Source organism: Micropterus dolomieu, linkage group LG02, assembly GCF_021292245.1.
Source record: "Micropterus dolomieu isolate WLL.071019.BEF.003 ecotype Adirondacks linkage group LG02, ASM2129224v1, whole genome shotgun sequence".
NCBI classification, from domain to species: Eukaryota; Metazoa; Chordata; class Actinopteri; order Centrarchiformes; family Centrarchidae; genus Micropterus; species Micropterus dolomieu.
In genome coordinates, this window is record NC_060151.1 from 14,351,044 (window position 1) to 14,365,729 (window position 14,686).

The 14,686-nt window shown below is 39.6% G+C and overlaps 2 protein-coding genes across 2 annotated transcripts in view; one reads left to right on the top strand and one right to left on the bottom strand.

The window, feature by feature from the left end:
* The window catches only part of cacna1aa (calcium channel, voltage-dependent, P/Q type, alpha 1A subunit, a), a 75,992-nt gene extending 74,521 nt beyond the window's left edge, over positions 1-1,471 (bottom strand). The window contains exon 1 of the mRNA XM_046076087.1: positions 1,200-1,471. The gene's annotated coding sequence lies outside the window, so the exon portion shown is untranslated. The remainder of the gene's footprint in view (positions 1-1,199) is intronic.
* Positions 635-14,686, top strand: part of LOC123987147 (GDP-L-fucose synthase-like) — a 33,043-nt gene continuing 18,991 nt past the window's right edge. The window contains exon 1 of the mRNA XM_046075799.1: positions 635-907. The gene's annotated coding sequence lies outside the window, so the exon portion shown is untranslated. The remainder of the gene's footprint in view (positions 908-14,686) is intronic.

Below are 14,686 nucleotides of genomic sequence, written 5' to 3' on the forward strand. Positions count from 1 at the left end.
CCTCTTGCAAGCCCACAATGTGTATGAGTGTATGTGTGTTTGTTGGACCACTCCTACCAGGCGCACATTACTCAAACACCCAGGGTTCCATTCAATTAGCCTCCCTGCCCCGCCCAGCTATGTGTGTGTATAAATGGGAATGCGTGTACACGTATGTACAGTATGTATGTATGTATATGCACGTGCGTATGTGTTGGGCCATGAGAGGGCAGGGTGTAGCTGACTGAAAAAGGGAAAGAGAGAGGAGGGAGAGAGACCAAAATAGAAGTAGAGGGACAAAGGGACAAATGTGTGCATATGTGTATTGTGTATTAGAAATCTTCCCCAAGCGGAATAACTATTAAATGTGTGTGTATATATATATATATATACACACACACAATGATCATTTGGCACATTTTGTCCCTGCATTATGTTTCAAGATGCCACATGATCTGCACCCTCATTACACTGGCTTTACGCATTCACACACACACACACACACACACACACACACACACAAGGCTGTGCGATATGACGATATCTATCGTTTGACAATCGTTAACAATTGTGCATTTATTTCGTTGTGTCGCAAATTCCACACTTTACTGTAATATTTCCGCGAGGGGGTGAAACTAGTTTTACGTTGGATATTCTAAATCTCCCAAACATCGAAAGTAAAACTAATATCCAACTTGAAACTATCACCTATAAACCTCACCGCAGTCCGTTTTTTCCACATATGCCGGTGTTGCGGAAAATAAATTTGCATTCAGGATAAACAAACGTGGAAGAGAGTGAAGTTTACTCATAACTGGATAATACTGAACGGGAGGACAAGCTAAAACGAGGAGCTAACACCTAAGAGAGAAGTTTGTTGAGCCACGCAACATTAATCCAGCAGTTCCAGTCATGATATGTGTGTCAGGTAACTTTTAATGGCTTGCCCACGGACATTCAGTTTATTTTCTAGTTCACCAATACATGCTGTTGTTGTGATGTTAGCTATAACAGCAGGAGAGCTGTGAATATCGTACTCTGCTGACCTGCTGTGTTGTGTCTTATCCTCTAGTGAGCGATGCAGTAGCAAATAGCGACTGTTTGCTAACCCACAACTTAGCTAACGTTAGTTACATTACATGCTGTGTCGTTGTTCACCCTATATCATGGTATTTGTTGTGTTGATTTAGATTTCTCCAGAATTGCAAAAATTATCCCACCTTTATCAGAGCTCTCAAGTCTCACGCATTCACCGTGAGACACACGCATTTCAGCCAGTTCACACGCTCACACGCCACACCTTGTATTTAACGATAACGTCCTCGAAGTTGTCCCGCTATATACAATTATTGGACGATCATTACTGGCCGAGTTCATAGCTTACTCTGTACTAAACGCCAGAGCCGTTAAGCCGATCAGAAATTAAAATGTGTTGCTTCCGGATAAATTCCGTGATCCCGCTGAAAGCACGTTCGTTACCGGGCAACATAGATGCGCGTGCACACACGGAGTGGAAGTTGGAAGCTCAAGACCCGATGGATGCGGTAACTGTTGGTGCCGAATCTTTTTTTTTCTTTGACGAACTCACTTGCCTGTGATCAAAGACAGTGAGAGCAGCTGATGTTGTGGAGTATCCTGTAGCCAAATTCATGCTAAATGATTACTGATGCAGACAAAAACTCTCCGACCTCTTACAACCAGAAACTTTGGCTTTCTCACCCAGTGGTGAACAAAGTTACTTAGGCATATTCAGATCCTTTTTTCTTTTAATAAAAGTACTGCATTGAAAAAGTTAAGTAAAAGTATGTTATTAGGCTATAAGCAGGAAAATGTAGAAGTAGCCTATTAAAAATAAAAGTAGCCTACTCAAAGCAGAAAGAAAAATGTCCCATATGACTGATATTCTATTAGCCTATATATCATATCATTAGATTATTATTCCTCATGCATTAATGTAGTTGGTTGTGGTTGAACTATTTTTTATCAGATTGCTATTAATGATTATTTTTTAGTATTAATCAGCTGATTATTTTCTCCATTAATCGATTGTAATAAATTCTGAAAATAGTGAGAGAGCGTGACACCTTGCATGCTTGTTTTGCCAAACCTCAAAATCAATAAAAATACATTAAAATAATAAAAAGTTAAAGCAGCAAATCTTCAGGTTTGTAAAGCTGGAATCATGAAATGTTTTTACATGAAAAATGACTAATGCTAAATCAGATGCTAATTCAGTTTCTGTCAATTAGCCTAACTGATATAGTTCTACTAGCTGGACTTGTATAAGCTCTTAAGTAATTAAAATTATATAAAAACATCATATTTAAACTCTCTAAAAGCCTATTTTTTAAAGTAACTAGTAACTGAAGCAAGTTCTGCAATACTACAGTAGGCCTATGTGTACAATATACATTGAGCACTGCTGTTCATTGGGCTTGTTTGGGGCCAAATCTCTTTTTATTTTTGATAGGCTAGATTTGTAATTTGGAAATATAAGTATCAATAGTCTTTTATCAGATTTACCTATTTTTATCATTTCTATTTGTTCGGGTCAATTATAAACTATAGGTCAAATTTAATTGTTAGTAAAAACTTGAGAGAATTGGCTGGCTCCTCCTCTAACACGCGTTATCTCACTCCAACATTTTATGATAAAACTTGAGAGCCCTGCCTTTATGATGCAGAGAAATGTGATGAGTTAATGTTGGAAATTAACTCAGTAACAGTAACTCAAGACATTTTATTGAATTTACAAAAAATATTCTATATCAGGATATATATCGTTATTGGGATATGAAAAGACCTATATTGGGATATGATTTTTTTTAATATCGCACAGCCCTACGCACATATACAAATTCAGAATATGAATAAATCACTCACACTCTGCCATGAACCTTTCAATAATGAATCTCCTCTTCCTCATTCCTCAACGGCTATATATAGCAACATGACAGAGTTAAAAGCAAGGGAAGATTTAGGGGGTGACAGAGAGAGAGAGAGAGAGAGAGAGATGGGAGTATGTTGCTCTCTCACCATTCTCCCACCCTTCATCATTTTAATGTTTTCTTTGTCCTCGGTCTCTCTCTCTCTCTCTCTTGCCTCCCCTGTGTTTCTCGCTCTACCCGTGGTTCTGCATATGCTTGCTTTTTATTATCTGTCTAGGTTTGCATCTGTGTGTGTGTGTGTGTGCATCTGTGTGTGTGTGTGTGTGTGTGTGTGTGTGTGTGTGTGTGTATATACTGTGATGGGGACAGTAGTAGGTCGTAGACAGAGATGTCTCTCCAAGAAAAGGGAAGTGAGGCCCTCAAAGTACGCCACTGGAGCCAAATGACACACACACACACACACACACACAAAAACACACACACACAATTTTACTGGCCTTTTCTTAACCTTGTCCATCACCGCTCCATACGGTCTTCATGTCTTCTCTCTCTCCTCACCTTCCTGTTTCTCACTGATTTATTTCTCTCTCTACCTACCCTCTCTTTCTCCCATTTAATCTCCCCTCTTACAATTCTTCTACCCCTCCATCTCTATCTTATTTTGTCAGTTTTTTTCCTCGCTGCTATATCCACCCACTTGTTTCTCTGTCTCTCCCGCTTTCTCTACTCCCCATCTCTCCTCAGTCCACCTTTCTCTCACAGAGTCTGCCCATCAATCATCCCTATCTCTATCACGCCATCTCCATTCAATATCCGCATGAGATGCCGCATCAGCAAACGCACGAGGACACAGAGAGCAGGAGACATAGAGGGGACGGGGGGGGAAAAAAGGTTGGACAGGAGGGGAAATATATGGAGGGCTAAATGAAAGAGAGAGGAGAGTGGGAAAGAGAGGAATAGAGAAAGAAAAAAACTGTCCTGTGGGCACAGACATGATTGAAAAGAGTGAGTGGTGAGGAATAAAAGACAGATGGGGGGGGTAGCAGAGGGAGGGAAACAACAGCGAGAGAGGGCAGAGACAAAGAGCATAGGAGTGCTGAATGAGGAATAAAGCAAGGGAATGACAGAGGGGTGTGAGAGTATTGCGGTATTTTCTTCTCCTGAGCAATGTGTATGCTCTGTCGAAAGTAGGTTAGTGGCAGAACACGCACACACACATATATAAAGGGAGTGGGAACGAAAGGAAGGGAGTGGGTGACTATATATCATGCTGTCACATACAGTATGTGTGAGTGTATGTTTGTGTGCTACTGATACACGGCACTGTATAAAAATCACTGCAGGCCTCACATGCTTCCGTATATTCACACACTCATCACACATTTCCCCACAGCCACATGGTTTTATATTGTCATCCTTAAATCTCACACAGGATGCCAGCATCGTGGCAAGCACACATATGTATGAAGGATTACACACAAGCTTACACATACATATATGCAGGAATAAACACACACACACACGAGCGTGCAACTGAACACTCTGGTCAAAATGTCCACCCCTCAATCGCCTCTGCAGTCCTGACTCCCTCCATCCATCCCTGCCATGCACTTGTCATATTGCCATTAAGCATGCATTTTTATACATGGACTGTACACACATAGACCAACACTAGACTACATCTGTATGCCAATGGAGTCCAGACCAGCTGCTACCCTTTGGGAAGGTGCCAGCCTCCCTATTAATAAAACTAAGCATGACAGTATGGGCCTTTCTCACTCTGACATTCACTAGCTACTTACATTGTTTTGTAATAAACCAGACATGTTATTTTACTGTAATACATTCACTTGAAATGTTTGTTTAAAAAAATGGCTCTTGCATATTACAAATGTCATTATTATATACATACATTTTACCAGGGCTGCAACCAATGATAATTCTCATTATCGATTAATCTGCCCATCATTTTCTTGAGTCTTTGATTAACCATTTTTTCTATAAAACTCTAGAAAATAGTGGACATTGCCCTGTGTAATTTCCCAGAGCTGCTTGACACAACAGTCAAAAAATCCAAAGCTTTTCAGTTTACTATCATGTATGAATTCTCACATTTAAGAAGCACAAAATCAGCAAATGTTTGGCTTTTTTGCTTAAAAAATGGCTAAAACGATCATTCGATAATCAAAACAGTTGCCGACAATCTTCTATTGATGAAATAATCTCTTAATGTAACAGTTACAACTCAACTCTAACTTTATGTACTTTTCTTGTTCTGCATATGAATATTTTCTGTTTTGTTTAAGAAGAAGACAAAAAGAAGAAGAAACTAGGGAGAAGTGATTGTGAGAAGTGAAATGATTAATTAGCAGCCTCCCCTTTTCCCTGTCAGTTCCTGTTTTATGCCTCACTCCTCTCCCTTCCCTTCCTCTCCCTCTCTCTGTCTCTGTCCTGTTACATTATGCAGCAGAGCACTGGCAGAACAGCTCAAATGATTACTTCATTTTCTTGTCACTTTTCCCTCAGAAGCACTGATTTGATAAAATGAATGGGATTAAGCGCTGTGGTTAAAACCTATCTAATTATTTTGATAATCAGCAGCCATAAAAGATAAGAGACATGGTTGAAGTGCTTCATTTTATTCCTGCATCTTAAATGGAACTCTTACGAATCGCAGTCTAAGTGTCTCTTCGTTTGAAATATTGCCTTGCACTTTCACATTTGGAAAATATGAATGGATAAAAGTTCTTCCACTTTTAATAAAAAAGGAATCTTGAAATCTAAAACAGTCTTTAAATCTCAAAGCGATATATATTTTTTCACATATATTGCATTCATTCATTTCTCGCGATGATATGCAGTAATTCATTTTATTTGTTTCTCCCTACAGTACACTCAATTTGGCAGTGGAGAGCCTCCACAGCAACGGTCTCCACTGAGAGGCACTGTCACAATATTCCTCCACAACAAATGCTGTTGCATTCACTGTGTTCAAAACACTGTGACATGAAACCCAAACCAAACATGTCCATGCCTCAGTGCTATAAAAAATGTCATGATTCTACATTTATCCCACTTTGGCACCATGTTCGACTGTGTTGCCAAACAAAAGGGAGTGCCCGAAGGCCAGTTTAGCCCTGCGTGGCCTCTCTCAGTCAGAGTTAGCATCTATCAGTGTGTATAGTCCTTATAGTCGCCCACTTCTCCTGCATCTTTATTCCATACAGCATATGTTGTGTCTGTATGTCACCCCTGCCACCGCCTCTCCTTCACACTCTCCTGTGTGTGTGTGTGTGCGCGCACCGCGGGTTGTGTGTAGAGTACCATGTGACTTATATATATATATATATATATATTTTTTTTTTTACATTAGCTGTATGTCAGGCAGGTGGCGCAGGTGTGTTGGCCTGCTTTTCGCTGCCAATGTGTATATGTACATGTAAATGTTTGTGTGTGTGTGTGTGTGTGTGAGAGAGAGAGAATGCGTGCCAGCACACCCTGCAGGTGGAGGGCAGGTTTCCAGCAGGGTTTGTCTAGTAACAGCCGCAGCACATGACTAAAGAACACAGGCATCAAAAAAATCAATCCATCACAGAGTCTCTCTGTCTCTCTCTATTTTTCTGTCTCTCTCTCACGTATCCGGATTTCCAAAATAGCTCTGCTCCACGTCACTGCACCCCCACCCCACTCCCCACACACACACATTCTCAAAGACACACATCTCACACAAACACACACAAACGTCCAAACTACCGTGCATCTGAAACTGAATTATTCAACAGAGCCAGAATGCACAGCTCAGAGAAAGGGGAATGAGAAAAATGCAGAGAGAAAGGACAGAGAGAGGAACAAAGAAAAAAGTAAGATAAGTAAGATATAATATATCTTCTATTCACTGTGCATACAGTAAACATAGATGAACACTAGATGCCTACTAGATCTGTTGCTAACAGGTGAAGAAGTAAATCCAGGATGTTTATCTACACATATAAGATCTTGTAATAGGTGTTAAATAGTATTTGACTATTAAAGACTAACATAATGGATTTTCCTGCAAGGTTTTCGTTAAGTACATTTCAAAACACAGATTCTACACTAACCCTTTACAGTGATCTCTGTGGAGTGAAAGAGACTACATCTAAAGAATGATGTCAGAGAAGGGATTTTAAAATGTAGGCAACAGGCAGTACCTTGTCCAAAATGATGCAATAATGCACTAAGACTAAGACTGCACTAAGTTCACTAATGTAAAGTAACATCTGCACACTGAGGCAGTGCCATCACCACTGCCTCTGCCACTACCACTGCCTATTGTGATTTATGCCCTGGTTGCTACACAGGAGCATGTTTCCATATTGATTTTGCTTCCATTTCTCAATTGCCATATATGTTACAAGGGCACCCATCAGCAGTATATCAAAAAACAGCTAGCACGGAGCATTTATCAGATTGTAGAGGATCAATTCACAATCTGAGAACAGCTTAGCTTGTCATTTGCTGTTGCTGTTGGTGAACCGCTCCCCATCAGCACGTCATTGCACTTCCAGTCCCTATACATTAACATTTCATTTGGCAAAGTGTTAGCCATAAAACTTGATAGGCCAATGGAATATCAGTGCTCTGTGGCTATAAGATTATCTTAGAGACTTTTTGCTACAGTGGTCAAAAATCACAAAATGTATGAGACTGCCCTCTCCAGAAAAACGACAGGTCGTAAGTGCGGCACCTTATTACAACACATATTAACATTTACTGTGACAACGACCTCTAGTGGCCCTACTACAGTTTTAAGTTTTGACTTTAATACGGTTACTTCCGTCACGACTTCATTAATCACTTTAACCCAAACCACTACATTTTCCTACGTGACCAAGTCATTTTTATTGCCTAAACCAAACTGCATTAACATTAACCACATGTTTAATGTCATGTTATGCAGGTCACGTGTCCTACTTAACCTAGTTTATGCTCATATGTGTCGTTTGGGGAGGCATGGATAAAAGACCTATGTTGTTGTTTTGAAAGGCATTCTTAATAATGTAGGCCTACATACATGCCAGTCTAATAATTGATTTCTAAGTCATAACTGTATTAAAACCTGATAAAAATAAACATTGTTTTTAATGAAATGACACAACAGTGTCCACAAAGGTAATCTAGGTATGTTTCAACTTCAAAAAGTTTTTTTAAATGTGTGCGTTTTGATTTAATTTCAGCTAATAAATGCTGTAATGTTTTGTAAAAAAAAAAAATAATAAATTTGATATTGTGACGCAAATGGTCTGAATGGTAAATGTTTCTGTTGGGCTCATCTATGAAGCGGCGCCCTTCACATTGTGTAACACAGCGCACTTTTATTGATAATTACTTTCTGTGCAGTGTGCACAATTGTAAACAGGAAGCGAGAGACAGGGGCATAGAGACGGAGAGAAACAGAAAGAGAGAGAGGGAAAAGTAGATTCCTCACTACCTCGAATGACCTTAGTGTTCCTCCACCTCTAGGTAAGAACACTGTGGGAGGACAGACAGATATATTTCAGTAACACACACATGCACAAGCACACAGACACACACACACACCCAGACAAGTTAAAAGCAAAACACTGCCGATGATCAATATCACAAAGTGAAGATATATGATAAAGATGTTGTTTAAACAGAAAGTGATACAGAAGATATTTTTAGTTCTTAGTTTAAAAAAAAAGAGGTTACCATATTTAAATGACAGGATTCTATATATTCTAAAAAAAAGTATTGACTGATTAATCAGGTCACTTTTTCCAAAAGGCAAACGCTACAGATGAAAAAAGACAAAGAGCACATATTGAGAAAAATAAAATGTACTTTTTCCAAGTGTGGAAAAAATTAAGAAAAACAATCTAAATAGATTAGGCTTTCTTATAAGCTTTGTTTCTAGTTCTGTGTGTGCACTTGCGCATGTGTGTGTATGCTCATGCAAACCCCAGTGCCAAGTCTGCCCAAAGAACTCAGGACAGAGATCAATTCACACATTTATTACCAGGCAGTCAAAAGGTATGAGGTGGGGAGATTGAGCCCAGAGGGTGCACACACACACACACACACCAAGATTTGTAACACATTTCTGCACTTCTTATTGCCAACAGTTATGGGCAAACTAAACTAAACAAGACTTACAGCTGTCAGGATGTTCTGCGAAATAGCCCCAAAACTTCAAACAAATGTTTTGAATTAGCATCACAAAAGGCTGAAGCGCACCAATTAGGGGGAGGACAAGACGCAGTGGAGGAGATCGAGGCGAACAGCAGCGTTGGGCAGGAGAGAGGAAAGGAATGGATGATGGATCGGATTTGAGTGAAAGAGAAAAAGTACAGGTAGTGAAACGTGAGAGGAGATGACAGAACTTCACTTCCTATCACTCAAAGAGTCAAAGAGACAAGGAATAGAGAGAGTTAGAGAGAGAGAGGGGAATGAAAGAGGTTGAGAGAAAAAGGGACTGAGGAAGAGAATGTGTGTTTGGGGTTTTTTTTGAGGGGGGGGGATTAGCCGAAAGTCACAGTAACTGTTGTAGTAGTAGGTTTTGACAAAAATCTGTTCGGTCACATAATGGGATCTCACCTCAAAGCCACAAAAAAACTAGTCCCCACACTGTAAACCATTAACATTCGGGTTGTGATTGGGGTTAGGCGTGTAGCTGTTATGGCAGGTCAATGCAATGTCTTATAAGTGCCAAAAACAAGTTGATGTGTCTGTGTGTTCTGGCTGAGGTGTAGCTGGCCAACCCTGGATGTTTGTCTCTCCACCGCTTTGTGTTAAATGATTTAGGTATGCAGACAGGCAGTTTGACTCTCTCTCTGTCTCTCATATTAGTCTACCCTCCTAATGTTATAATGTCTGTCTTACTGATCCCCCCCCCCCCTACTTATGTCACTCAGTATCCCATCTCTCTGTTGTCTCTCTCTCCTCCAGCTGAACATTAGAAACAGCAGAAACAGTTATTTTTTAAAACTCATCTCCCTCTCTCCCACTCCTCTTTCCTTTCCTCCTCCTCTGAAAAGCTCATTTTACTCAACAAAAACACATATGTACACTACTACCTTTCCCTTACTGCATTTAACCCTGCACCTTCATATCTGGAATCCAAATAAAGAATCATTTTTAACATTAATCTCTTATTTGCCCCTTGATGATAACGCTGTAAACTTTTCTTAACAAACAGGTCTTTACGTCAACTGGAGAACATAATAGGAAAGAGAGGTTTGGGGGGTAAGTGTATTGCCTCTGTAACGGGCTCTTTTCAAGCAGCTCCTCTTATTTTTAGGCTAGACCTGATGTGAAAGATAAAGACTCATGGATGTGACCAGATTGAGGAGAGAGCAGACTGTGTACTGTAAGAGTGCTTGTGTGCGCGCATTTGTGTAAGCATGTTTTCAAAATGAAAGGAGAGAGAACTAAAATAGGCAGCATTAAGAATGACTGACCCCGCAGACTGTGGTAAACAAATGAATAAGCACATACGCATTTAAACACACAAAGCCTGCACACACACACACACACACACACACACACACACACACACACACACACACACACACACACACACACACACACAAATTAAGTTGATGTTAAGTTTGTGTAGTTATCAGCTGACAGTTGCAAGCTGGAGAAAGGCCAATAAATAATTCAGATTCTGCAGTGAACGCGGATCACTGACTCTCTACATCCAACCAAAAACAACCAGGTCTCTCTCTCTCTCTCTCTCTCTTACTGTTCCTCGGTGTGTCTCACTTTCTCTCGGTCTGTCTCTCTTAATCACATATATTCCCCGATTATGTGCATCTCCGGACCCGACTCGCATGGCTGCAAAGGAGGCGAGAGAGCTAACTTTTCCCGGTTGTGGCCTGGTCAGGTGTGGGTATGTGGGTGTGTGTGTGTGGGGGGGGGGGGAATACACATACAGCACATCACACCAATCTGCATTTGTCAGCAACAGCAAGAAAGGTCAGGCATCAATCACAATTTACTTCTACAGAAATGCTAAACTATCCTTTATGGTTGCATTTGACTAGTGTTGGTTGTGTAGAGTTGCCACGCTTTGGTTTGATGACAGAATTCCGCATGTGGTCAACACAACGGCAAATTTACAGACAACACAACTTCCTGTATAAAACGGAATCAAATATATGATCTGGAGATCAGTGTGCTAAAACAAATGTGTTTTATTAAATGTTTTATTTCTCAAAGGAGGTTAAATGCTCGGTGAGAAGGCCGAGCGAGGAAATTAAACTCACTGGTCTTGATTTGAGTTCTTATTGATTCTGGGTCATGCGGGATCAGACAGGCTACGGACCTAGGAGATTAAGGCACTCCTACTCACTCACAAGCACATAAACAGAAAACTCACGGCATTAACATTATGCACAAACTAATGGCATGCTCATAGATTTTGCTGAATTAATATTGTTTCTTTAATACACAAAAGATTCTAAACAACATTTTTTACTTAACACCTTTCGCACACCGTGATTATGAAATGGCGGCTAACTTCTAAAACACATGACTTGCATTACATTTCATAGTGATCTCATTATTACTATAGATAGCTAGGACATTACATTGACTTCCTCTCCATTTACAGCAGCAGGGTAAAACACACGTAAGTGTACACTGGTGATGCAGGCAACACCAGTTGGTGTGTGTGTGGTGTGTGTTTATGTGCATGCTTGCGGATGCTAAAATTAGCATCTTGCAGAGGTGCGCGTTGAGAACTTAAGCTGACACTTAATACCTATTTACACCGCAACAAACATGAATCTGTGAACATCCATTTGCAGGGTTACAGTAACTTCAAGGATATGGATTCAGCAAGGTCAAACGGGCATTTAGGGTTAAAGGTCAGTGGGACAGCCAATGGGGATTTTATTTTTTACAAGGTCCTGTAGGGTGACCCATGTTATTTCTGAGCATTTTATAATGACAACAGCATCCGTCAGTTATCTGCTATAATACAAACCCTGTACAATAGTTCTGGGGCCAATCTCATAACACTGTAGTGGGGTATGAATGTCTTCCTTTCATTTAAGTTGATACATAATCTATCTATGATCCATGATCTGATAAAACCACAATACACTGCGATTTAAAGACGATTCAGTAACATACAATTCAGCTGTGATTTAATAATGACTCAGTTCAGATTCAACAGGCTTGGACACTTCAGTGTATCAATTTTGACTCGTAGTGACCAAATATTAAATGCCCCAAAAGATTACTTCTCCTGCCACACTAGACTGTAAACATGAGCAGCGATACTCTGATTAACACTTAAGATAATCTCCAAGGAGGAGGAAATGTTGCTAACTGGGTGTTAATTAATGGTTACCTCAGTTCCAGAGTCAGTGTCATCCATCTGAACTTTGTCAATTTCAACAGCGGTCTATGGGCACGTTCTTGTAAATAAAAACACATTACCACAGTTGCTTCCTTTGACTTGGAGAAGTTAAGCTTTAGTGCTTTTGTTATCTGTCTTTTAATTATTTTCTCATCTGGTCTCTTTGTGTCTTCGTGCCTGGTTTTAAGGTTTGTTGTTGGGACTGTGTTGTTGTCCTGTGTCCTCTGTCTGTTGTTTATGTTATTTAATTCCATCGCAGTACCCTTTCCCGCAGGAGCCCTTTGTCTCCTGCCAGGCAGTTATTGTAAATAAGAAACTGTTCTTAATTAACTTGGCTGGTAAAATATAGGAATAAAAAATAATTAAAAAAATAATGCACTTTGAAAGTAGCCTTAAATGCTAACATTAGCATTACTCACTTCTTATTGACTGCTCTTTGTTGTTAGCACACACGGCGCCTTTATTTATAAATTACCTTCGACGTCTGTGGGGCCACCGGAATACTGATGATACTGTTGCAAGTTTTTGTTTTTTATACTCAGCCTTAGACATACTAGAGTGCGACATTCTTTAATTGCTGGGGTGCGTAGCCAGGTAGTAAAAAAGGGGCGGGTCACGCAAGCACAAGGGACAAGCGCCCGCAGAGAAAGTTGCCGTAAATTACCGTGAATATATTTTTTAAAGAAATTTCAATCCAGAAAAAAAATAATGCTATTTTCTGCCTCTGTAGAGGATTACACAACAAACATATGGAAATAATTAGGTTTATTGCATGGCATAATGCCATCCAATAAACCTAATTATTTCAGGTACATGTACCTGAGATTTGATTGTATCTGAACCCTATAGGCTACTGTGTGTGTCAAAATTCCATTCCATTATGTTTATCGAATTTAGTGAGAAAACTAAATGCTGGTATTAGTTGTATTTAACAAGGCACTTATTCTATTTGTCTACCACTTGTTTCAAAAAGAAGAACATGGCACAATAACGGGCCTGAACTCTGTGGGCCTGATGCTAATTCTAATTAAACAACCAAATATCTGTCTACTGTATCTAAATGTGGATGTGAGAGAATAGTTATTTATATGGTGCTCCCATGGGTCCAGAGTCAGCTCACAACTAAATAAAGCCGCAGGTCATAATTCTGCTGAATAGTGAATCCACTGAGACTCATACATCTGGTGAATCAAAAAGCTGTTTCAATCTCGCTGAATGCACCAAATCAACATGCACCGGGTAAGACTTCTGTTGGTTGCAGGTTAGAAGAACCAAAGTTTCTCTATTTTAATTAACTATACCACTAATATCTCTGAGCCCTTTTTATGTTATAATTTTTACTTTAATGCTGACCATGAAACAGTCAGTAAAGGACAATGACTGTGAAAACTGTATTACTGAGAAGAAAACCTCTAAAAATTACAAAGTATTATTTTGCACCTCATATTGGTTTGGGTCCATTATTGTTCAGTGTCAGCCAGTATGAGCCTGATACTCATTTCCCTAACATGATACAGCTATACAGTACACATATTTTATTCATGGGGCTCTTTGGTGGGGGGATTGCTAGTGTGGACATGGTGTGGTGGTGGTAAGAAAGATTTGGACAGAACGCCTCTCTTTGGCCCCGAAGAAAGGAGGTAGGCTTAAATGCAGTTTTCATAAATGCAGCACTTTAAAGGCATGAAATAACTGGATGAAGGCAAAATTTCTTTGTTTTTGTTTTTTTTCACTGATGCTCGCTGTCAGTGACAATTTCCTGACTGAACCCACTCTGAGGGTTGTACTGTATGTTAGGACTGAGTTTTAGCGCAATGGGACATGTACGGCAGCTAGATGACAAATGGAAGGCAATATCCAGAGTCCAAGTTTACATTCACTCACTCCAGTATCAATTTTATGTTTTATGCACTTATTTTGGATCTGAAAGTTCCATTAGTAACCATGTAATGGCAGCACAGTTCACAGTTGTGTTTGGTTTGGATTGAACCTGTTGCGTGAAAGTACATCAACTGATGAGACACTAAACATCTTCAAACACTGACTCAAGCTTGGGCATATTAGATAATTTGGAAGGACCTAATCCATTCAAAGGACAAACAAACATGAATCAGGCAGATATAACTAAATCCTAAATTTAATGCCTGGTTATTAATGATAGATAGATATATACTTTATTTATCCCAAGGGAAATTCAAGTATTTTTTTTTTTTAGATAGATAATGAGATAATAGATAATGAGACCTTTACTGGGAAGAGTTTGAAAAGATGCAGCAGGTTTTGTCTTTGAAATATCGATTGAATGAGGTGATGAAAGTCTCAAAACAGCATTTCATAATGAAACCCATTTTGTTCCTTCTTCTAGCCTCAGCTTGGTTAGTTTTCCCACACTGAGCCACACAATAATATCATCTGTATCTTAAACCTAATCATGTTTGCCAATAATAGA